Source organism: Felis catus, chromosome B4 (genome assembly GCF_018350175.1).
Source record: "Felis catus isolate Fca126 chromosome B4, F.catus_Fca126_mat1.0, whole genome shotgun sequence".
Taxonomy (NCBI): Eukaryota; Metazoa; Chordata; class Mammalia; order Carnivora; family Felidae; genus Felis; species Felis catus.
This window is the reverse complement of record NC_058374.1, coordinates 21,544,393-21,567,932: the sequence shown is the minus strand read 5'-3', so window position 1 is coordinate 21,567,932 and position 23,540 is coordinate 21,544,393. Positions and strand designations below refer to the sequence as shown.

The window sequence follows — 23,540 nt, the reverse complement described above, 5'->3', positions numbered from 1 at the left end:
TGTTTATTTGAGATTAATCTTGTTTCTTGAGGTAGACCTGTATTGTTACAAACCTTCCTCTTAGAATTGCTTTTCCTGCAATCCCAAAGATTTTGAAATATTGTGTTTCCATTTCCATTTTTCTCCAGGTATTTTTTTATTTTGTCATGGATTTTTTTGGTTGACTCATTAGTTGTTTAGTGGCATTGTTTTTTCTAGGTTTTTTTCTACTATTGTTTTTTCGAGTTTTTTTCTTGTAACTAATTTCTAGTTTCATATTGTTGTTGTCAGAAAAGAGATACTAAACCATGAGGAGAAATTAAAATGAAATAAGACTCTTCAGTCTTGAAAGAGGAAGCCGTGATTAAAAATAAAACAGGGGCGCCTGGGTGGCTCAGTCGGTTGAGCAGCCGACTTCGGCTCAGGTCATGATCTCACAGCTCGTGAGTTTAAGCCCCGCGTCGGACTCTGTGCTGACGGCTCGGAGCCTGGAGCCCGCTTCGGATTCTGTGCCTCCCTCTCTCTCTGCCCCAGCCCACTCGCATTCTGTCTCTGTCTCTCTCACAAATAAATAAACATTAACAAATATTTTAAAAAATCAAAATAAATACAACAAAACAAAACATAGGCTAAATGTTTAGATTTCTTTTTTGTTTTTTAATGTTTGTTTATTCTGAGAGAGAGAGAGAGGGAGGGAGCAGGGGAGGGGCAGAGAGTGAGAGGGAGGAAGAGAGAGAATCCCAAGCAGGCTCCGTACTATTAGGATAGAGCCCTGCACAGGGTTTAATCCCAAGAACTGTGAGATTATGATCTGAGCCAGAATCAAGAGTTGGACACTTAACTGACCAAGCCACCCAGGTGTCCCTAGACTACTTCTTCTTCTTTGTCTTGTCTTTTCTTTTTTCTTTTCGTTTCTCTCCTCTTCTCTTCCTTTCTTTTCTTTGCTTTGCTTTTTTCTAATCTTATTTTATTTATTTTGCAGTAAGCCCTATACCTAACATGGGGCCTGATTGAACTCACGACCCCAAGATCAAGTATCACATGCTCTATGTAAGGAGCCCGTCAAGGTGCCCATATTTAGACTTCTTTATCAGACCCTGAAGAACTGAGCAAAAGATAGCTGTTAATGCTTGAGAGGAAAGTGTCTGATAAAGGAAAGTAACTTCAGTTTAATGTTTACAAAGCAGTTGTGCCGTTGTCATTCACTTGACCTTTCCACAACGCTCGAGAGGAGAGGGGGCATGTGTTATTATTCACATTTGACAGACGAGAAAACAGCTGTGAGTGAGAAAGTGACTTGGCCAAGCTGACACTCTGAAGGGTCAGGAGCAAATCCACCTCCGACTCAGGTCCTGGGTTCTTGTCCCTGCTTGGTGTTTAGAAAACTCAGGAGGATCAGTAGGTTCTGTGGACCGAGTCTCTCTGGTGACGCAAAGTGTGATGGCAAAGCGTAGGCACTGAAGGAGACGTGTAAAATGTGAATCCTATTAAGATGTTAAAGGGCAGGCCTGAAGCTGCGGTAAGTAAGCATAACTTTGAAGAGTTGAGATCAGAAGGAGCAATGTGTCATCTCAGGGCTCCCCTTGTTAGTGGCTGAGGGTTTATTGACTTGATCGGATATAAAGTTTCCTCATTGTCATTTGTACTGTGCTGTAACGTAAAATTAGCTTTTGCCTTTGTGTGTGTGTGTGTGTGTGTGTGTGTGTGTGTGTGTGTGATGTGTGTGTGTGTGTGTGTGTGCGCACGTGCATCAGAGAGAGATGGCCTCTCGTAGGGCAAAACGCAGAAGGGTCCAGAAGATCAGTCTTGTGTGAAAACAGGCCTGCAGGTAACATGGTGGGTGATTGCACATTGTCCATGCCCTGGGTTAATGCCAGAATTTTCAGACGCATATGATGCATATTTAAAGATTATGGGACCATCTGTGTCTCTTCAGACGCCTGGTGAGAATCCCAGGCGTTCCAAACAAGGGTCAGCACGGTAGGTGAACCCCAGCTAACGTCAGCTTGTAGTTACCTGTCCCTGAATAGAGACTCTAGGAGCCGTATCCGAGTCCGGAGGAATTCACAAATTAGGCAGGTTTAATGTGAGAACAGACCCTCCTAGTATTTTAGAGGCCCTGTAGTAACATCTGTGTTTATTTTTTTTAATATTCTATTTATACTTAAGAGACAGAGAGACAGAGACAGAGCGTGAGCGGGCAAGGGGCAGAGAGAAAGGGAGACGCAGAATCGGAAGCAGGCCCCAGGCTCCGAGCCGTCAGCACAGAGCCCGACGGGTGGCTCGAACCCGCAAACTGAGAGATCATGACCTGAACGGAAGTTGGACACTCAACCGACTGAACCACCCAGGCGCCCCACCAAGGTTGAGTATTTTATACAGGAAATATATGTGGGTGTTTGTATAAGGTGCTCAGTGGAGTATTTCACCTTTTGGCATTTATATGGTATCTTTTGAATTAACTCTAGCACAGGGATTAGCCGACTGTGGCCTATGGGTCCAGTCTGGCCCACGGCCTGTTTTTACATGGCCCTTGAGCTAAGACTGGGTTTTGCATACATGCAAAAGAGTGGTTAAAAATTTTTTTTTAAAGAAAAATATATCATTACTTGTGAAAATTATATAAAATTCGGATTTCAGTGTCCATAAACGTTTTATTGGATCACAGCCATATTCATTTGTTTGCATATTGCCTATAGCTCCTTCTGTGCTAGTCAAACAGAATTGACTCGCTGTGACAGAGACCATATGGCCTGCAAAGCCTAGACTTTTTACTGGATATCCCTGCTATTGCAAAATAATATTAATTTCTGAAATTAAGGTTCTCCCTTTTTTTGCCGTGACTTTTAAAAAATAGTAACGTTTTAGCACACAGAATCATTTGATTTTTATTAAATGAAAGGGCCAACAGTTTTTTCAGGCGAGTGAATCTCTTACTTTATAAGACAGTGGAAAATAGAGCCCACAGAGCCACAACCTTTTACCAAACACGAAGTGTTTCTATTAAGTATCTATCTCAGCGCCTGGGTGGCTCAGTCGGTCAAGTGTCTGACTTCAGCTCAGGTCATGATCTCATGACATTTGTGAGTTCGAGCCCCGCATCGGGCTCTGTGCTGACAGCTCGGAACCTGGAGCCTGCTCTGTGTCTCCCTGTCTCTCTGCCTCTCCCAACTCACACTCTGTCTCTCTCTCAAAAATAAATGAACATTAAAAAAAAAAGAGTATCTATCTCAATAGCCAAGGGCTCATTCTTTTGGATATTGTTTTCCTCTGGGCCTGCCTGCACATTGTCTGCAGATGGGTTCACCAACTGTTCCTCTGATTCTTTTATGCTCAAGAGACTTTTCTCCTCCCCTGGAATCTGGGCTGGCCCTCACTTTGACCAACAGAATGTGATGAACGCGGTGCCTTGTGACTTCAAGACACAGGCCTTTAGAAGCCTTGCAGCCTCTGGTTGGCCCTCTTAACAACCTGCCACCAAGTCAAAGAGGCGTGAGCTGGACCAGGAGAAGGGACCTGGTGGAAAAGGAAAGACCCAGTCCAGCTGACAGACACCCCGGGGACTCAGAGGTAAGAGCGGGTCATCTTGAATAGCTCAGACTGCATGGAAACACTTCATGCCTGAGCCCTACTCAGATTCTGGACCCTTGTAAAATTGTGAGCCAAATAAGATGGGGGTTGTTTTAAGCCGCTGAGTTTTGGAGTATCCTGTTACGCAGTATTATCTAGGTGAAACAGTTTGAGATGTACGGGACTTTTTACCAGGAAAAACAAAAAGAGATACTCGTTAATATAGGGCGTTAATAAACTGTAGTTATATACGTTGCAGTGCCGTGCTTGACTTCCTCGTGCATGTGGTTCATCTGAAAAGTCAAGTCGTTATTTTTATGATTAAAGAAGTGTGCGCATGCTCGGGGCTCCTGGCCGGCTCAGTCTGTAGACGATGCAACTCTTGGTCTCCAGGTTGTGAGTCCAAGGCCAATGTTGAGCATGGAGTCTGCAAAAAAATAAAGGAAGGAAGGAAGGAAGGAAGGAAGGAAGGAAGGGAGGAAGGAAGGAAGAAAGAAAGAAAAAAAGAAAGAGAAAAGTGATACATGCTTATTAGAGAAAACTTAGAAAAAGAAAATTCTATTTTTTTTTTTTTTGCATTTATTTATTTTGAGAGAGACGGAGAGACAGCGTGAGTGGGGGAGGGGCAGAGAGAGAGGGAGACAGAGAACCCCAAGCAGGCTCCATGCTGTCAGCGCAGAGCCCGACACAGGGCTCCACCCCAGGAAGCTGCGATGTCATGACCTGAGCCAAAACCAAGAGTCGGACCCCCAACCCAACGGAGCCCCACCCAGGTTTCCTAGATAAAGAAAATTCTAAAGAGGCTCATTGTTAGTTCCAGCCTTTTCTTTATAAAGTCTTATTTTGTTAAGTTATAAATACGTATCGTTTTGTACTCTGCTTTAGTTTTGTGATATTATACCATCATGAAATATATTTCTCAAGCATGATTTTGAATGACCACAGCGGCTTATTTAAGTGGACGGTAAAAAATTCACATAATTAACATCCAAGTCCCTGGTCCTCATTTTCCATTTTTAGGTTTGCTAGTTAGAGAATTTTTTAAAAAGCGAACCTTTTTTTAATTTTTTATTTAATTTTTATTTGAGAGAGAGAGAGAGGGAGAGAGCACAAACTGGGGGGAGGAGTGGGGAGAGGGAGAGAGCACAAACTGGGGAGAGGAGCGGGGGGGGGGGGAGAGAGAGAGAGAGAGAGAGAGAATGAGAGCATCTTAAGCAGGCTGTGCGCTCAGCATGGAGCCCCACGTGGGGCTCGATCCCACAACTCTGGGATCATGACTTGAGCTGAAATCAAGAGTCGGACGCCCAACTGACTGAGCCACCCAGGCACTTCTGAAAAGCAACCCATTTTTTTAAAAACTGCTTTGTTGAGCTATAATTCACATGTAATACAAATGTACAATGTAAAATCCATTTGAAGTGTACAATTCAGTGTTTCTTAGTAGTCTTACAGGCTTCTGTAACCATTGTCACAATCTGATTTTAGAACATTTTCATCCCCTCTAAAAGAAACCAAACCTCCCGTCCCTTCCAGCCCCTACCCCCAGCACTAGGCAACCACAAATCTACTTCCTGCCTCTGTAGATTTGTGTGTGGTCGCTTGTGACTGGCTTCTTTCACTTAGCATAATGTTTTCAAGGTTCATCTGTGTTGCAGCACGTGGCATCGCTTCCTTCCTGTTGATTGTTGAGTAATATTCTGTTGTATGGACGGACCATGGTGTCTTTGTGCATTCATCAATTGATGTCTATTTGGGTTGTTTAGACTTTTTGGTTATTATGAATAATGCTGTGTGGACATATGTTTTCATTTCTCTTGGGTGTATCCGAGGAGCGAAATCTTTGGGTCCTATGGTAACTCTCTGTCTAACACGCCAAGGGCTTGCCAGACATTTTCCCAAAGCAGTTGTATCCCTTTGCTTATCAGCACGGATGTATCACGTCTCTGGTTTCACTACGTCCTTGCTCATGGTTCCTAACGTCTTAGGGATTTACAGCTGTCCTAGTGGAGGGCAGTGGTATTTCACTGTGGTTTTCATTTTCATTTCCCTCATGGCTAATGATGTTGAGCCTCTTTTCATGTGCTTATTGGCCACATTCATCTCTCTCTCTCTCTTTTTTGTTTTACAGAATTACTCATTTTTGAGAGAGAGAAAGAAAACACAAGTGGAGGGGGGCAGAGAGAGAAAGGTAGAGAAAGAATCCCAAGCAGGCTCTACACTGTCAGCCCAGAGCCCGATGCGTGGCATGAACTCAGGAACCGTGAGATCATGACCTGAGCCGAAGTCAGACACTTAACCAACTGAGTCACCCGGGTGCCCCTGAGTCTTTTTTTGAAGAAGTGTGTCTTTTTTTGGAGCAATATTATTTTGTCCATTTTTAAATTGGGTTATTTGTCTTTACTATTGAGTTGTAAAAATTCTTGCAGATAGAAGACCCCCATGAGAGATGTAATTTGCAAATCTCATCTTCCATGTGGTCGGTTTCTCTCCCTTTCTTGATAGCATTGTTTGCAGCATTAACATTTTCAGTTTTGACCTAGTCTGCCAGTTTATCTATTTTTTTTTTTTTTGTGGTTGTTGCTTCTGTCTTTGATGTCATATAATTACCTAAACCAAGATCACAAAGCTTTTAGAGAATTTGTAAAGACGTTATTTTACTCTACAGCTAGTACTGCTGGGTTTTTTATTTGTTCATTTTAAATTGTAAACCCTCCTGGGACAATACATATAGCGCACATTCATTTTAATAGCTGCGTAATATTCCGTGGTATAAATATGCCTTAATGTATTCAACCATTATCTATTGATGGGCAAAAAGTCTTATTTCCAGTTTTTTGGGTTTGCCCCAAACAAGACTGCAAAAGTCCTTGTACATTTATTATTTTGTTTCTGGCGCCTTTGTTCCTGCAGAATACATTGCCTAGGATGGAATGGGCAGCTTCCTTCAAAATCTAAGTAGCTGAGATTTGTTCTGTATTGGAACGTGGATACTCTCGTCAGCCGATTAGGAAAAAAAATTATGAATCTACTGTAAGCGAACTTTTCATCACGGTAAATTCATTTCAGAGAGCAGGGTTGCCCTCACGATTCTTTGCTTTTTCAAAAGCTTGTTTTCTTTAGGGTGGGAGAAGACTGCTTCCCGTACAGCAACAGAGTAACAGAAATACAGAAAGGTTTGGAAATAGCCACCAAGAAAAGTATGCCAGTGAGCCCTGCCTTCCATTTGGATTTATTGTTTGTGGGTTTTTTTGGCCATGTGCTGCTGAAACAGAATTTAGGGACCTCATAAAGATACACACACACCCAGGGTGTGTCGGTGTGTAAACTTATGGGATCTCTCTGGGGAGCCTGTGCTGGCTCTTTGCTGAGGTCTGGTTAACGCATATTTAATTTCTTGTGTATTCCTGAAAAGGGGATTGGCAGGGCTAAAAGTCATGCACCTGATATTTTTAGGCCATTGTGACAGAATAGGGACATGTAAAAAATAAAAGTCAAACAATTAAAAGTGAATATAATTTTTGTTATGTTTTATTCATACTGGTTTAAAAGGAGCGAGAAAGGGAAACTTCTTGGGGCTTTAACTGATGTGCTGGCTCCTAACATAATTAAATGGTCGGCTTTTCATTTAGAAGAACCAGAGTGGCAGGGAATGTTCTAGTATTTTTAGATTCTTTTTCTCTAGAGCCCTAATGGCCTATCATGTTGACTCTTCATTGGAACACACTTGCCTCTTTGTAATAAACCTTCAGATTGTTGCTGTTATTTAGACTTTGGTAGGGGGCTACTTTAGTGTCTTGGTGGCTGATTAAGATGCTAAGTTATATCTTAGGGTTTTGGGGTTTTTTTAATGTTTATTTATTTATTCTGAAAGAGAGAGCCAGCATGCATGCATGCACACCACACTAGCAGGGTAAGGGCAGAGAGTGGGGCCAGTGGGGTGGGGTGGGGGGGTGTTGGAGGAGAGAGAATCCCAAGCAGGCTCCACACTGTCAGCACAGAGCCTGACATGGGGCTGGATCTCCCGGATCTAGAGATCATGACCTGAGCTGAAATCGAGAGTCAGACAGTCAACCGACTGAGCCACCTAGGTGCCCCCATCTTAGTGTTATTTTAAAAATTTATCTGATGGTTTTAGGCTCTGTTACTGATTGGTTTGAGTGTAACCAAGCAAACGGCAAGTAGGAAATTGTCAACCAGGGGTGCTTTTGAAGGCTTTTGTTTTTCTTTTATTATTAATGGAAACTTTACAATATTTCAAAAGCAGAGAGAATAGTGTACTGAACCCCCACGAACCTCTGACTCATCTTCAACGTTTATCATCTTGGAGCCGATTCTGTCTCATTGTTCTGCTCAGCCCATATGGCAGCCACCAGTCACCTGCGGCTGCTCCTAGTTGAGGTGTGAACCACATCCTCCCCAACGGTTTGCAAGTTCTCTCCCTCCCGGGAGCTCTTAATTCTTCCCTGACCCTCACGGGTAAGCACAAAACTTCCCCCTTCCCCACCCCTCATCCTCCTCCCCATAAGCTTGTTTGTTTCCTTTGTAACACTGGCACGACTTGTAGTTATTTAATTATTTGACTTGCCTGGTAAGTTTCAGTCCGACTCCCTACGGTAACATAACCTCCAGGAGGACCCTGGGAGAGGGGGAATCAGTGACTCCCCCCTGGTGATTCTGAGGTGATTCCCCTGTGAGCACACACCCCGTGGCAGGAATGCTCAACCCAGGTGGACCTAACCCCTCTCTCACAAAGCGTGTATGTTGTAATCACCTTTACTATCTTGACGTGAAACTCAGAGATTATAGAAATTATCTATACACATAATTTTAAGAAATGAATGTAATGGCCTAACTATAACATCAAAGAAAGTATAAGGAATTTGTAATAAAATAACGTGTTTTTGCCCCTCCCCCCCCCCCCCTGCCCGTTTCTAGTATTGGCAGTGTGGTTTGTATTAAACTAGCCCTTTCTGCTAGATGGTCTTAAACTCTGGTTTATGTCTTTATAACACATACGAACAGTAGTAACGGTCCTGAACTGCTTGGTCCCTCGGTCACTTTCAGGTCTCTGCTAAAGAATTACCAGAGTCTGGCTCGAGTCCCTTACACAACAGCAGCCCCCCCCCCCCCCCCCCCCGCAACCAGCACTTACCGTCCCTCTTAACTCAGCCTTTCCCCCCGCATAGCACTGGGTACCACCTGACATTCTCTCTATTTTTTTTCATTGCCTATTTCCTCCCACTAAGAAGCTCCCGGAAGGCAAGGGAATTTTCTCTTGAAAACCCTCAGCACCTACCATAGTGTGTGGAATGCAGCAGGCGTTCGGGAGAGGTTCTGAAGCAAATGAATCCTTCATGCTCTCTCTTGTGCTGTGAGCCTTCAGCAAGAAGGGCTTATGAGTGGCTGGATTTTGAGCTACTCTCCAAAATGGCTCCCTCATCAGCGCGTCCTTGAGACGAGGCGTTCCCTCTAGTCTTTTACCCTTGTTCTGCCATATTGGACAGTTGCTTGTAGAGGGAGGTGGTGTACCAGATGAAGAGAGTCATCGCCTGTAACGTACTTGCTCGTGTCACATTCAGATTTTTAGGGTACCCCTCTTGATCCGAGATGGCGAGCCGAGAGGTGATCAGGTTGTCAGGTAGGTTCTGACTCAGGATGGACAAGGACTTGACGTCTTGGGTGGTCACATTGCTGGTTGGCATCAAGACATCAGTAATGGAAAGTTCTGTCGGTCCCAGTTCCTAAAATAAGGGATGCAGTCTTTATTTGCCATTTAGGGGAACTTGGTAGACTTTTATGAAGTAGAAGGAACTTTGCGAAATGGAAGCACATGTTATCTGGGAATAATATTATGGGATAATAACTTTTGAAAAAATCTTCTACATTGAACATTAAGAGGAGACCTAAAGAGGAGAGGCATGAGGAGGAGGAGACGGATTGCCAGCTCCCATTCTAGAACATGGAGATGGCGTTGGGGGAGGGGGGTGGTGGCTGTGAGGTGGCAATAGTTTGTTCCTTTGCCTGTGAATGGTACCTGGGAGATGCTGACCAGCATCCCAAAGTATTTAAGTGATGGATCATGTACATTGGGTTCTGTTACTTTACCAAAGTGTAAGCCCGTTTCCTTTTTTCCAAGTCAGGAAATATAAAAGAAATAGCGTGAGAGGATGGTGACCGAGGTTTAATGAGGCTTGAACGTTTCCTGGCCTTGTTTCTCTCCTCCGAACACTCTGTGGAGTGGACATGACAGCCAGCTTGGGGACTGGTAGTTCCTGTGTCATAAGAAATGTGTCACACTGATCATTTAAGGGAACCATCTTGCTTGTTAAGGAGATTCTTTTCCTTACTTACAATGCCTTGTGTACTGGCCTTTCTTATTTCTGTTTTTTCTCAACAGTGCTGTAAGAGTTAAAGCAAAGGTAATAATACTACCTCGTAATGGTGGCTGTAATAGAAGAATCCCATTTGCTTGCTACTTTCTCCACTGTTGTGTTAATACAAACATTGTTTCCCCATAATCAATATACCAATCAATACTGTATGAACAATAAGCAATGTAAATGGTAAGAATGAAGGACCAGAAAGATGTCACATAACCAATGATGACCGCCCTGAGCTCTGTTCTCTGAAGGCAATTAACTAAGTTCTCTTTGATTAATGGTTACCTTAGCTACCTTCTACCTGCCTATGAAAAGTATAGTTGGTAACTTCTTAATGAGACGACACTGGTTGGGAATGCAAGCTGGTGCAGCCACTCTGGAAAACAGTATGGAGGTTCCTCAAAAAACTAAAAAGAGAACTACCCTATGACCCAGCAATTGCACTACTAGGCATTTATCCACGGGATACAGGTGTGCTGTTACGAAGGCCCCCATGTTTATAGCAGCACTATGAACAATAGCCAAAGTATGGAAAGAATGGATGGATGGATGGATGGATGGATGGATAAAGAAGATGTGGTATATATGTACAATGGAGTATTACTCGGCAATCAAAAAGAATGAAATCTTGCATTTACAGCTACGTGGATGGACCTGGAGGGTATTATGCTAAGTGCAATTAGTCAGTCAGAGAAAGACAAAAATCATATGACTTCAGTCATATGAGGACTTTAAGAGACAAAACAGATGAACATAAGGGAAGGGAAGCAAAAATAATATAAAAACAGGGAGGGGGCCAAAACGGAAGAAACTCATAAATATGGAGAACAAACTGAGTGTTATGGGAGGGGTTGTGGGAGGGGGGATGGGTTAAATGGGTCAGGGTCACTAAGAGTCTACTCCTGAAATCATTGTTGCACTCTATGCTAATTTGGATGTAAATTTAAAAAAATTAAAAAAAAAAAAAAGACACTGGTTAGTAGCCCAGTAGCCCAAATAAATGTTTTTAATGTTCTAAGGAATGTACACTTATAAAACTCCATTTTCAGAAGATCTTTTCATGTGTCATCAGCTGAGACCAAGAGTAAAGAACTGTACCTCTCGCTTAGAAACTACTGGAGTGAAGTGCGTACGCAATAAATACTTACTGCGTGCATACCTGGGTGGTGGAAGGAACGAACTTTGGTCGGTGAAAGCAATTCCCACGTGTCTTCCTCTCTCCCTCTCCGAGTACTGTAGCATGATTCTTAGGAGCAGAGGTGTCTGATAAGCATGGAAATAGTGCTTTTGAAGGCAGGGTTCACCAAAAGAAAGCGATCGAAGACGAAAGGGATTGTTCGCAAGTAGCATCTGTATCAACAGGTGGGAAGACTAGTCAACGTGTCGTCAATACCTGCCACGTGCAAGTCCGCGTCCAAGGGTCTACCAGTTGCCCTAAGTCTAAGAAATTAAGGAAAGCAGAGGTCTGTGTCCCTGTGGTTAAATATTTCGTGGCCAGCATCACAGGCTAGGTGTGACACCATAATTAGGTGGCAGATGAAAAGCAAAGGTTCCGTGTATGGGCAAGAGGGTGGGGTAAAGAGGCCGTGCTTGCACAGCACATTCCTGCAGAAAATAAGTTGGTCTTTCAGTTGGTGAAATGACTCTTCATTTGGCTGTAATATTCCTCCGGGAGGGCTTCGTGAATTCAATAAAACAAAGCTCCAGAAAAACCTATTCTGTTTGAGGGAATATATAATTAACCCATAGAAATTAGTGCCATCCAGTATATTACTGAGGGAAAAAAAAAAAAAAGGATTAAATACCGGTATGAATAAAAATAGTGTCTGTTATTGTTCTCTCTGGGATAAAATTACCAGGACTGCCAATCGTGCTGCTTGAGGGTCTGGTTTGTTATTGGCTGGGTTGGGAACAGCGCTTTCTGTCTCCTTGTTACATAATGGTCCGTAGTCAGGTGAATAGCGGGATCCTTCCCTCCCCCCCGCCCCCCCAACTTTTGCCAGATGTGCCGGCTGTGAGCCGCTACAGTTAGAGAAAAGGCAGTTATGGTTGTGTTGGAGTTACGTCTGGTGTATGTTAAAACGCTGTTAGAATAATTTTTGTACCTTTCAAAATTCCTTTCTGCACGTTGCACACCATCCCGTCTGGAAGCTACGGAGCTGCGGAGCTGAGCCCAGGACACGTGGTTCTAGTCCGAGGTCTACCTTTGACTGCGGTGGTTAATTAATAAACGTCGATCGCATTTTCCTGCATTGAGTTCCGAACAAACAACAAAGCGGAACACCCAGCTCCTGCCTGTAAGGAATCGGTTTAGTGGGAGGGTCACCCACGCAAACACAATGGTCACGTGTGACGGACGGTTTTGCAGCATCAGGGAAGGAACCCACACCACCCCTGGGGGGGCGCAGCGGGGCGTGGCCTCCCTGGGGCTCAGGGGACTCTGGGGGCCTTCAGGCCAGAGGCATAAGTCCTAATCGCACAAGTCCTAGCACCCAGGTGTGTTCAGAGGAGTCAGGGCTCCTCCACAGGCGGCCCTGCACGGGGAAGCAGGGGCGAGGCTGCAGGACTGAGATCTCTGGATCTCGGTTTCTGCCCCTGAAGATGGGGCTGTGCCGACACCACAAGACTGCTAAGGAACTCGCTCGTTGTCTTGAGGACTTTCACAAGGCCGCTGCCGGGAAGGAAAGCGGAACTCTCATTTGCCTTCACCCATCTAGGGTTCGTTGGCCAAGGCCCTATAAATTAGACTGACAAAAGACAGATTAACAGGAAAAAAAAACAAACACAAGCTTATTAACATGCAGTTACAGTTAACAGTCACAGCCACAGTTATAAGTACCCAGTGATAAGTAGCACCCAGTGATAAGTAGCAAAGGAATGGTTAGAATTTGGGTCCACATACCTAATTTAGGGGAGAAAGGGAGGGAGAGAGGGGGCTTTTGGAAAGGCACATGGCGTTTTGGAAAGATCAGCGGGCCCTTGGGAGAATCAATGGGAGACGAGATAGTTTGTGACAAAGTCTGGGTGTGGTGCTGAGTTCTCTCGGAGAAGAGAAGGTCTGAGTTGCTCTGGGGGAGCAGAATTGAGTTCTGCTTTGGGGCAGATACGGGATTTCCAGAACTCAGATGCCTTCAGTTCAAAAGAATTTGTATGCGTCACTGGTATATTTTGGGGTGGGACATGCTAATCCTTTTTGCTGCTCCTTGATCAATAACCTATTAACCTGCCAGCCCACCATTTTAGAGTGTTGAGGTCTGAGTATTTACTGTCTGGAGTTGACAGCATTTTGGGGGGGACATTCTAATTCAAGGTTGGCATGACTCATGATCGAGTTATCAGACTCTTCTTTTTCTCTTTGTGTAGTGTCAGTTGGTCTTTATCTCTGTCTGTCTCGTGCAGGCTGCTGTCTTGCTTTCTGCCCGTTCTTAATCTGTCCTTCTGGAATTTATCTCTGCCGCCATCTCCTCTGGACAAGTGTTCATTTCTGTTTCCCCTGGCCCTTCCCCAGTTCCCACACGCTTGGCTGGATTTGTCCCTGAGACGTCTCAGGTGCACCTTTGACGGACGTGCCTGGTATCTTCAAGCGTTTGTATTCGTGTGAAACGTGCATGAGTAAGAAACTGATGCGAACATGTTCTTAAGGTTAAACCACCGTGGATAAGGAATCTCTTCATCCGTTTTTCTAATTCCCTGGAAGCGGTGCGGAGGTGTAAACCGATTTCCTGTTCAGATAGATTCCCTACGTTGGAGTCTGTGTTTTCAGCCCCATCCCTCCCTGAGGGGCTCTTTGGGACAGCCAGCAGGGGCTTGGTGCTCCCAGTGCTCCTGCTGAGGTATTATTCATGGTGTAATGAGATTCAGGGTGTTAGATGGCCAGGTTCCTTGGTCTTTATCCTTAAGAGAAAACGAATGACCACGAGTCTTTTTGGAGGGAGAAGCTTTGCTTTTAGTTGGTTTTTGTTGTTAGAGAATGTATGCAAAACATAGCTGTATATTTTTGTAATAATTTTGATTCCACTGAAACCTTGGGTGCCAAAAGAGATTATTTCCTATTAACATGTTATTAGTTATTTTGATAATTTATTCTTCCTAGTGGGTACTTGTCCAAACATTTTTTTTTGTTTAATGGTAACAGGCCTGCCTACTTCCTGAAAGAACAACAGCTTCTTGACATTTAGCTAGAAAAATATTCTTGGAGGAAAGTCCTAGACTGTCTATTTGTGTGTGTGTGTGTGTGTGTGTGTGTGTGTGTGTGTGTGTGTGTAGACATGTAGACTCTAACTAAATTGGACATTAAGGCAATTCAAAGTGAGAACTGTCTCTTCTCAGTAACCCTTTTCCAAGCCTCAACTTCAGTGACATTTCCTCAAAAAGGCCCGCACTGGCCCCTCAGCTCTGACTGTACCCTGTGTAACTGCTCACATCCGCTGTAACTATTCACACAGCCTTCAAGCTTCGAGGGGCCTGGGCGATCTCATTTCCTGCCGTGCCTCCCACTGTGCCCACACTCAGGCTGCCGCCTTCCAGCCAGACGCCCTGATCCCTGAGCATGTGGTGGTGAAAATTAAAGGAGATGGCTGAGGTGAAAGCCTTAGAACAGTGGCTGACCATAGTAAGTCATCAACATCCATCATCAATGTGCTGTCTCCATCCAGAGGAGACCAGTAGTTAAGGTTCATCAGATCTTTCCTCCCTTCTTTCTTTGCATTTTAATTCAAATTTCTTTCTGAGAATTGTTTATTGCCAAGGACGTTAAGTAAATAGTTTAGTTTCGATTTCACCATTTTGACAGTATTTCAGATAAATATATATCTTTTTAAAGGCTTTTCTATTTTAAGTAATCTCTACACCCAACGTGGGGCTCGAACTCACAACCCCAAGGTCAAGAGTCACATGCTGTACCGACTGAGCCAGCCAGGCACCCCTAGACGAATATATTTTTATTTTTTTGTGGATGTGTATAAATACCTATATGTATTCTGTACACATACGTATGTATATATAAAATGTTTTCCCCAGCTCTTCTCTAAGAAATTTCCGGAAACACTGGTATTCACCACCGGGTCTGGTTGGGTCCCGGAACAGTCATTGCTGCTGGATGCCCGGAGTGGTCGCGCTGGGCCGATGCTTCCTTCTCTGCTTTCTCTTCCCCCCAAGTCTGTTCATTTCAGGAGCTTTGTGCTCACTGCATCTATGACGATATTTGCCATCAGTTTCCAGTGTCACACTTACATTAGAAGCCAATCAACTGGTTTCCCTCTTTCTTTCTTTCTTTCTTTCTTTCTTTCTTTCTTTCTTTCTTTCTTTCTTTCTCCCTTTCTTCCTTTCTTTTCTTTTCTTTCTTTCTTTCTTTCTTTCTTTCTTTCTTTCTTTCTTTCTTTCTTTCTTTCTTTCTTTCTCCCTTTCTTTCTTTCTTTCTTTCTTTCTTTCTTTTTCTTTCTTTCTTTCTTTCTTTCTTTCTTTCTTTCTTTCTCCCTTTCTTTCTTTCTTTCTCCCTTTCTTTCTCCCTTTCTTTCTCCCTTTCTTTCTTTCTTTCTTTCTTTCTTTCTTTCTTTCTTTCTTTCTTTCTCCCTTTCTTTCTTTCTCCCTTTCTTTCTCCCTTTCTTTCTTTCTTTCTCCCTTTCTTTCTTTCTTTCTTTCTTTCTTTCTTTACTTTACTTTTCTTTTCTTTTCTTTTCTTTTCTTTTCTTTTCTTTTCTTTCCTTCCTTCCTTCCTTCCTTCCTTCCTTCCTTCCTTCCTTCCTTCCTTCCAGTTAGAGGTTGGAACTATGCTACCATCCCTGGCAAGACTTTTTGGCCTCTTTTCCACCAGAAGCCAGCCCGGCTCTGAACTCAGGTGGAGACACATCTATAACCAGACCCGTCCTTCCTCCTGCCCCTTTTCCTAGCTCAGTTTCCATTCAGACAGGTGGGGGTTTTTCAGTTATGCATATGACTCTCTCCTTCCCTCATTTTTGATCTTCAGCCTCTCCTGTTTTCCATTTTATGCCTTCTCTTTGTATACCAAAAAATCTCCCCTGGTTATAGTTGAAAAACATGTAGTTAGCACCTGTGACACTTAACCATCAAAGAGTTTTGGAACCATACCTTTTGAAGTAAAATGAGGCTTTCATAGAGTGTCCTTAGTCTCCAGAGCTCTTGAAAGCTCCATGGAGATGTTAAATGGTCTTTCTCTTTAGTTACACGTGCTTTCCCTAAACCAAATGTACACTGATAATTTTCTATATGATAACAGTGTATTATCACCTAGCAGCAAAAGAATGGCTATTGAAACCAGGAGTGTTTTACTGAGAAAAAAGCATATTAAGTAGATAATAGAATTTACAGAAGCCAGACAGGAAGATATATTCCCAAAGTTTGCTATTAGGTTATTTCATTTGCTTGTTTTAACAACAACAGCCCCAACCATGTTTTGCCTCAAGCACTAGGCTTCCAGAGAAGTAAATACGTCATATAATTTCCATTACTGTTTTCTTTAGCAGAATCTTTTGACTTTTATTATTTTATTATTATTATTTTAGCTTATTATTTATTTTCAGAGAGAGAGTGGGAGGGGCAGAGGGGAAAGAGAGAGAGAGAGAGAGAGAGGAAGAGAATCCCAAGCAGGCTCCACACTGTCAGTGCAGAGCGTGATGCGGGGCTGGGACCCACGGACTGTGAGATAGCGACCTGAGCCCAAATCAAGAGTCGGACGCTCAACCAGCTGAGCCACCCGGGCGCCCTGGTTTTTGCTTAATGTCTTGTATTGATGACAGAATGGGTATTGCAAAGGAGAGTATTCTCTGCATTGAAACACATGTAACAGTATTTCATTTACATACGGGTCATATAGAATTTTGTGGACTAGCTTAGAAAACCAACTTCTGTTTAGAACATTGAATTTTGGAGAAAACGTATTCTGAGTTGGAAGCTGCCGTATTTGTCAGCCAACAAAGGACTTTCACTTTAAACCTTATTGAAATGTGATCCGGAAGCTTCTAGTTCAACCAACATAGTGAAAGAAGAAAACCATTTTGCTAAGCAGCCAGCAAAGGCCCTGGTTTCGCTTTGAAATCAACCTGTTGTCTTTTAGTTAGCGATAGTTGGTGATGAAAACACCTACTGAGAAACTTTTGGAGAATCTTTAAACATTTTAATGAGTATAAATTTCAATACCCCAAATTAATCTTTAAAGACCAAGTAAAAAATGTTACATATAAGTCCACCGAAAACTTTAGGATTTTTCATGGCTAAGACTCCTATCAGCCATGAAACCGTGACCTACTTGTAAAATATTTTGAAGGGGTTTAAATACTGGTATTCAGAGTTGTTTTTTTTTTTCCAAATGATCTTTTTACAGGTATTAGTCTGTGGGGAAAGTGGTCTGAAAAAACACATTTCCTAGTTAAGAAATACAAGTCAAGGATTCACTTTCCAAGAGAATTTCAATTTTATAACCTCCCACATTAATGTTCTGGTGTGTGAAAACATGTGTCCTTGGAATATTAACAGGAAAGATTTCATTTGTTAGGTGTTAATTGTTTTTATGACCATTCGCTTTATAAACGATCCTTGGTTTGTTGAAGAATGATTAAAGCCACATAGATGTGACTTTGTCACTGTAAACTTTTGGGTGAAAGCCAGCACATTTGAAGCCAAGGAGTTCATAGTGGCATCTTAAGGTATTTGCTACCATAATTGTAATTTGGTATTCTATGAAATAATCATGCAGTACTTGAGGAGTAGTATGCTGTATTCGAGTACATATATCAAAATTTGCTGGTTCCTTTTTTATTGTATGAGAAATTAAATTAGGACTATTTAATGGAATGTAATTGAACCCTGGTTATTTGAATTTCCTTGCTACTTGATCAAAATCTTGCTCTCTTTTTTTTTTAACGTTTATTTATTTTTGAGACAGAGAGAGAGAGACAGAGCATGAATGGGGGAGGGGCAGAGAGAGAGGGAGACACAGCATCCAAAGGAGGCGCCAGGCTCTGAGCCGTCAGCCCAGAGCCCGACGCGGGGCTCGAACTCACGGACCTCGAGATCATGACCTGAGCCGAAGTCGGACGCTTAACCGACCGAGCCACCCAGGCGCCCCAAAATCTTGCTCTCTTAAGTGTCGTGTGAAACCATTAGTATCCAGTCTTACATGGTAAAGTAAGGTGTTTTTATGAAAGGTATCTGTGCCAGTCAATATATTATAATTTTTACAAATAAAAGCCTATGGGTTAGAAACATGAGGGTTTTTTTTTCATTGTATTTGGTATGATTATTAATATGGTCAATGAATTTTGCTTAAAAGTACGTTTTACTACCGAAGTAGTGAGTGGATTCACCTGCCCTTTTTGTTCATGGCCCACAGAATGGCTTCAGCTAATGACTTTTTTTTTTTAATTTTTTTTAATGTTTATTTATTTTTGAGGGAGACAGAGACAGAGCACGAGCAGGCAAGGGGCAGAGAGAGAGAGGGAGACACAGAATCCAAAGCAGGCTCCAGGTTCTGAGCCATCAGCACAGATCCCGATGCGGGGCTCGAACCCACGAGCTGTGAGATCATGACCTGAGCTGAAGTCGGACGCCCAACCGACCGAGCCACCCAGGCGCCTCGCTAATGACTTAACTTTCTTGCAGAGGTGTGAACACTGGTTGTTCTGATGCTATGCTGGCTCATTAGTCTTAATTAGCACAGGACTGTTAAAACTTTTTACAAATGTAATGCAAAAATGTCTATTTGAGAAGCAGAGGGGTAGGGTTTATCAAATGCAGGCAACTGCTTGAAAAGCTGGGTTTCAGATAGGGCCTGCAGAGAAGGAGGTGCCCAAAAACAGTACGGGGAGTGCTTAGGTACATAGGAAGAACTACAGGCGGGGTCTGTGTGGGCCGAAGCAAGCGTTTGACGATAAGCCAGTTGTAAGATGTTGACAGAATGGCTCTGCTCGCCTTTGGGTTTGGAGCTACCTTCTGAGTAGAATTTTAGAGCTGCTCGGTGGTTTTCCCTAAGTATTAGATTGTATCTTTCTGGACTGATACATTTTCAAAACAGATTTCCTAATTTCATTCCTTCCTGCTGCCTTTCTTTGGCAAATTGGGAAAAGACCTTGAAAGGTCCTGGCTTTTTCTTGTGACTTTTGTGTCTATGTCGTTTCCTCCCCCCCAGCCCCTCCCCTTTAGTTTAAACGGCCAACATAAAAACTATGGTTGATAATTAGGAAGGAATGCAATCTATTTTAAAGTCATAGTCTCAACATTTTTCAAATGTTTATTTTGAATTCATGGTGGAAGAATTGTATAATCTGTTTTTCTGTGTTTTTTCTTTTAAATTTTTTTTTCAACGTTTATTTATTTTGGGGGACAGAGAGAGACAGAGCATGAACGGGGGAGGGGCAGAGAGAGAGGGAGACACAGCATCGGAAACAGGCTCCAGGCTCTGAGCCCAGAGCCCGACGCGGGGCTCGAACTCACGGACCGCGAGATCGTGACCTGGCTGAAGTCGGACGCTTAACCGACTGCGCCACCCAGGCGCCCCATTTTCTTGTAGTATTAATAGATAAAAGCATTATAGGGAAGCAAAGAGAGTAATAAAAGCACAAATCATTATCACTGGAATTTTAGGAGAATAATTAAAATGTGTTCAGTGGGTATTTAATTTTCTCCTGAAGTCGTAGGTGATAAGTCAACCTTTACTTGGCCAAGTTTATTAGAAACCTATCTCAAACATCGTAGAGAGTCTTAATATGTAATATGTTTATAGTCTTTCTGGAGAGCCATCTGGAAATATCTATCAAAGGTAAAAATATATACAGCCTTTGATCCCACAGCCCCACTCCTGATCATCTATCTCCTAGAAAGCACTGGTTAGGAAGGTTTTATACATCCAAGCACACTTCTTGCATCATATTGTATAGCATCAAAACATGGGAAACAAAATAGAATGGCCAAATAAATTGTAGCACATTCATACTCTGTAATGTTAAGTAGCTGTTAAAAGTAATTTAGATCAATTGAGTAAACTCTAAGATGTAGTTCAGGGAAAGGAAGGTTCAGATAAGCATATGCAATATGATTCCATATTTTAAAAGCACAAAGCATTTTCTCTGTGTTGCATTTATCTTCACACATACCCCCCCCCCTCCACCCACCCCCAGCTGTCAACATTGGCTGAGAGGTTTTGGAGTGGCAGGAAGTTTGAGGGGAAAAAAGTGAAGTGGTAAGACAGACACAGAGCCAGTTGTTAATGTAAAAGTATATACATGTATATACGTATGTGTATGTATATGTGGATACATTGAAATTACACATAAAAAATGTATATATAAAAATGTTTAAACTATTCGCGGTGGTTATCTTAGTTATTGGTATTATAGTAAGGATTTTATATCTTTTCCTAATTTTTTCTCTTTGAGTTTTTTTTTTTAATGTTTATTTATTTTTGAGACAGAGAGAGACAGAGCATGAACGGGGGAGGGGCAGAGAGAAAGGGAGACACAGAATCGGAAGCAGACTCCAGGCTCTGAGCCGTCAGCACAGAGCCCGACGCGGGGCTCGAACTGACGGACCGCGAGATCATGACCTGAGCCGAAGTCGGCCACTTAACCGACTGAGCCACCCAGGTGCCCCTAAGGATTTATTATTTTTTAATTATTAGTATTTATTTTAGAGAGACAGAGACCACTAGCTGGGGAGAGGTGCAGAGGGAGAGAGAAAGAGAATCCTACGAAGACTCCATGCTCAGTGTGGAGCCCGATGTGCAGCTCAATCCCACGACCCTGGGATCATGACATGGGCCAAAATCAAGAGTTGGACACTCACCCGACTGAGCCACCCAGATGCCTCACGATTTTTTCCTTTTAGGTAATCTCTATACCCAACGTGGGGCTCGAACTCACATCCCCGAGATCCAGAGTCCTATGTTCTACTGACTGAGCCAGCCGGGCGCTTGGAAGCCCCAAACCTTTCATGAAATACGAACATCTAAATACATTCTTAGTTTACAAATGAAAATACTGTGGCTCTGGGATAGTAATTTGTATTAATATCATAACGGTGTTTCTTTTGTGTTACCTCTTTAAAACATTAGTATTAAACAGTAAAAAGTAAAACATTTCAGAATTACAGCATTTTTGTCGAAAAGCATGTGGACTGCAAACTGAAAATAAAGGGAAAGGCTGATACATGTAACCACATGAAAATGGAAACTTCTTATCATCAATGCTTACCATAACCAAAAGCAAAAGAAAGCATGGCGGAAAATTGGCAACCACAAAGGCATACTAATTTGTATGGTATGATCAAGAGGAAAAACTTGAGTAGGAGATGGGTAAAACAACATGAACAGGAAAAACCACAGATAACGAGATGTAAATAGCCACAAATATGAAAACGTTCAACCGCAGTAGTAATTAGTGTAAGTTAAAACCGTACTTACACATTGCCGATAAGAATATAATAAAGTCTCTGTGGACGATAGGTATGCGCACCTCTGACCCAGTAATTTCCACTTCCAGGAATTTCTCATGCCTTAGCTAGTTAGAAACATCTTTTTAATTTTTTTTTTCAACGTTTTTATTTATTTTTGGGACAGAGAGAGACAGAGCATGAACGGGGGAGGGGCAGAGAGAGAGGGAGACACAGAATCGGAAACAGGCTCCAGGCTCCGAGCCATCCGCCCAGAGCCCGACGCGGGGCTCGAACTCCGGGACCGCGAGATCGTGACCTGGCTGAAGTCGGACGCTTAACCGACTGCGCCACCCAGGCGCCCCAGAAACATCTTTTTAAAAATGTGTGCACAGTGATGTTGATCATGCAGCTTTGTTTATAATGGCCAGAAATAAGGGAAAAATCAGAAGTGCATAGCAGTAAGAGGATAGTTAAATTTTGGTATGGCTATACAAACGTACCTACTACGTTGGCCATTTTTGTAGAAAAATGTATTTCTAGAGCATTGCATGGACAAAATGGAGGAATATATGTCAAAACATCGTAATATCCCTGGATGATGGAGTGAGTGATTTTTATTTTCTTGACTCTTTGCATTTTTTTTTTTTTTTAGCATTCTGATATAAATCTCAAACCGTTAACGAAGTGTGGTGTCGACATCCCAGTATGTTTCAAAATTTGCGAATCTAATATGCAATATGTTCACCTTCAACAATGGACCTGTATTATTTTACAATTAGAGAAAGAATGACTTTGTTCATTTGATACATTTTATAAAGGCCAAACAGGAAACCACATGGAGAATACACTTCAAAGTTAGAGGGGAGGAGGAGGTTCAAAGTCGTGAACACTTATTAAGCAGCAACTGTGTGCTAGCTTATGTTTCAATTAAGCATTCCTTTATTTGCTAATTTAGCAAATCTCTATTAATCGCCTGCTGTTGTGTTACAGCAGTCAAAAGAAACAGAAACCTTTGTTGTTGTTGTTGTTGTTGCTGTCTTGTTTTGAAAAGGACATAGCCTCAGAAATACGTCCTTTGAGATTCCACAGCTAGTTAATTGGAAAGCCAAGGATTTCAATCCAGCTAGAATGGCCAGGATCGTCTCAATGTACCACTGACGTGACGTGCAAAGACTTGATCTATCGTTGGTCAGCACATTGTTGGTAGGATTAGGAGAATATACGTCCTAATTCCAGGCTGATCCCAGAAGTTGGGGGCTTACCAACTGCCTCCCCTTTCTCCTTATTCTGGGCCAGCACATCCTGGACGTTGCAGACCTGCATGTGGGCTGCATTGCACACGTCTAAGTGGGTCTGGGACAGGCAACGCCCAGGCTCACAGATTCCTGTTTTGGTCGGGTGGTCAGATTTTATGGGGACCATTTGTATTGAGCTGTTCCCATCATTGCCTTTTTTGCCCTTTCCCTACCTCCCTGTGTCCACATACTCTCTGTTAGTGTAGTCTCTCCATTTCCTGGCCAGAGCCCGTGCCTGCCTAAGCCACTTGTGGTCATCAGGCTAAAGGTTCCTTTTTCCTTTTACATGACCTCACATCTTGTCAAATGAGCTTTTTGGATTTTTTATGTATTTTTAAAATATTTTATTTTTTGAGAGCCAGACAGAGACAGAGCGCCAACAGGGAGGGACAGAGAGAGAGAGGGAGACACAGAATCCGAAGCAGGTGCCAGGCTTCCAGCTGTAGCACACAGCCTGACATGGGGCTCGAACTCACAAACCGCAGGATCATGACCTGAGCCGAAGTCGGCGCTCAACCGACTGAGCCACCCAGGAGCCCCTCGAGTGAGCTTTTAATCTAACTTAGGAGTGTACTCCCACAGATGAACAGTGATGCGTCCTTGCCCCTGAAAGGACAGAACTGAACACCAGCCACAAGAATCCTTAATTATGTGCAAAATGTTTTCAATCACATCTCCTGTCAGGCTCACAAATACCGACTCGAGGTTGCCTTTTGGAAACCTCACCGTAGAGCATTTCAGAAATCCACCTCAGCGTTCGGCAGAATCTGACGGGAATGCTGGACCGGAACCAGAGGAAAAAACCCTTTTGATCTCCCAAAAGGCACTTGGTTCTTCGAATTATACTTAGGGAAGGGGAGAGGGAAAGGATTTTAGTGTGGGAAGGTAGGAGAGAGAACTGATGGAAGAATGCAGTGTGCTAGGAAAATGCAGA

The 23,540-nt window shown here is 42.9% G+C and overlaps 1 protein-coding gene and 1 long non-coding RNA gene across 7 annotated transcripts in view; one reads left to right on the top strand and one right to left on the bottom strand.

Annotated features, from left to right (window-relative positions):
- Positions 1–23,540, top strand: part of PIP4K2A (phosphatidylinositol-5-phosphate 4-kinase type 2 alpha) — a 194,312-nt gene that overhangs the window by 39,006 nt on the left and 131,766 nt on the right. The window contains exon 1 of one of the 5 annotated variants that reach the window (XM_019834048.3): positions 3,244–3,549. The exons of the other annotated variants lie outside the window; for them this stretch is intronic. The gene's annotated coding sequence lies outside the window, so the exon portion shown is untranslated. Of the gene's footprint in view, positions 1–3,243; positions 3,550–23,540 lie in introns of those variants that run through there. 5 annotated transcript variants of the gene reach the window in all.
- Positions 8,714–12,289, bottom strand: LOC109501354. 2 transcript variants are annotated; one of them, XR_002159338.3, is made up of 3 exons: positions 12,035–12,289; positions 11,078–11,279; positions 8,714–9,290 (listed from the first exon to the last, which is right to left on the bottom strand). It is a non-coding gene; the product is annotated as an uncharacterized LOC109501354 (long non-coding RNA). The 2 variants fall into 2 exon arrangements; XR_006600345.1 differs by having other exon boundaries at positions 11,089–11,279.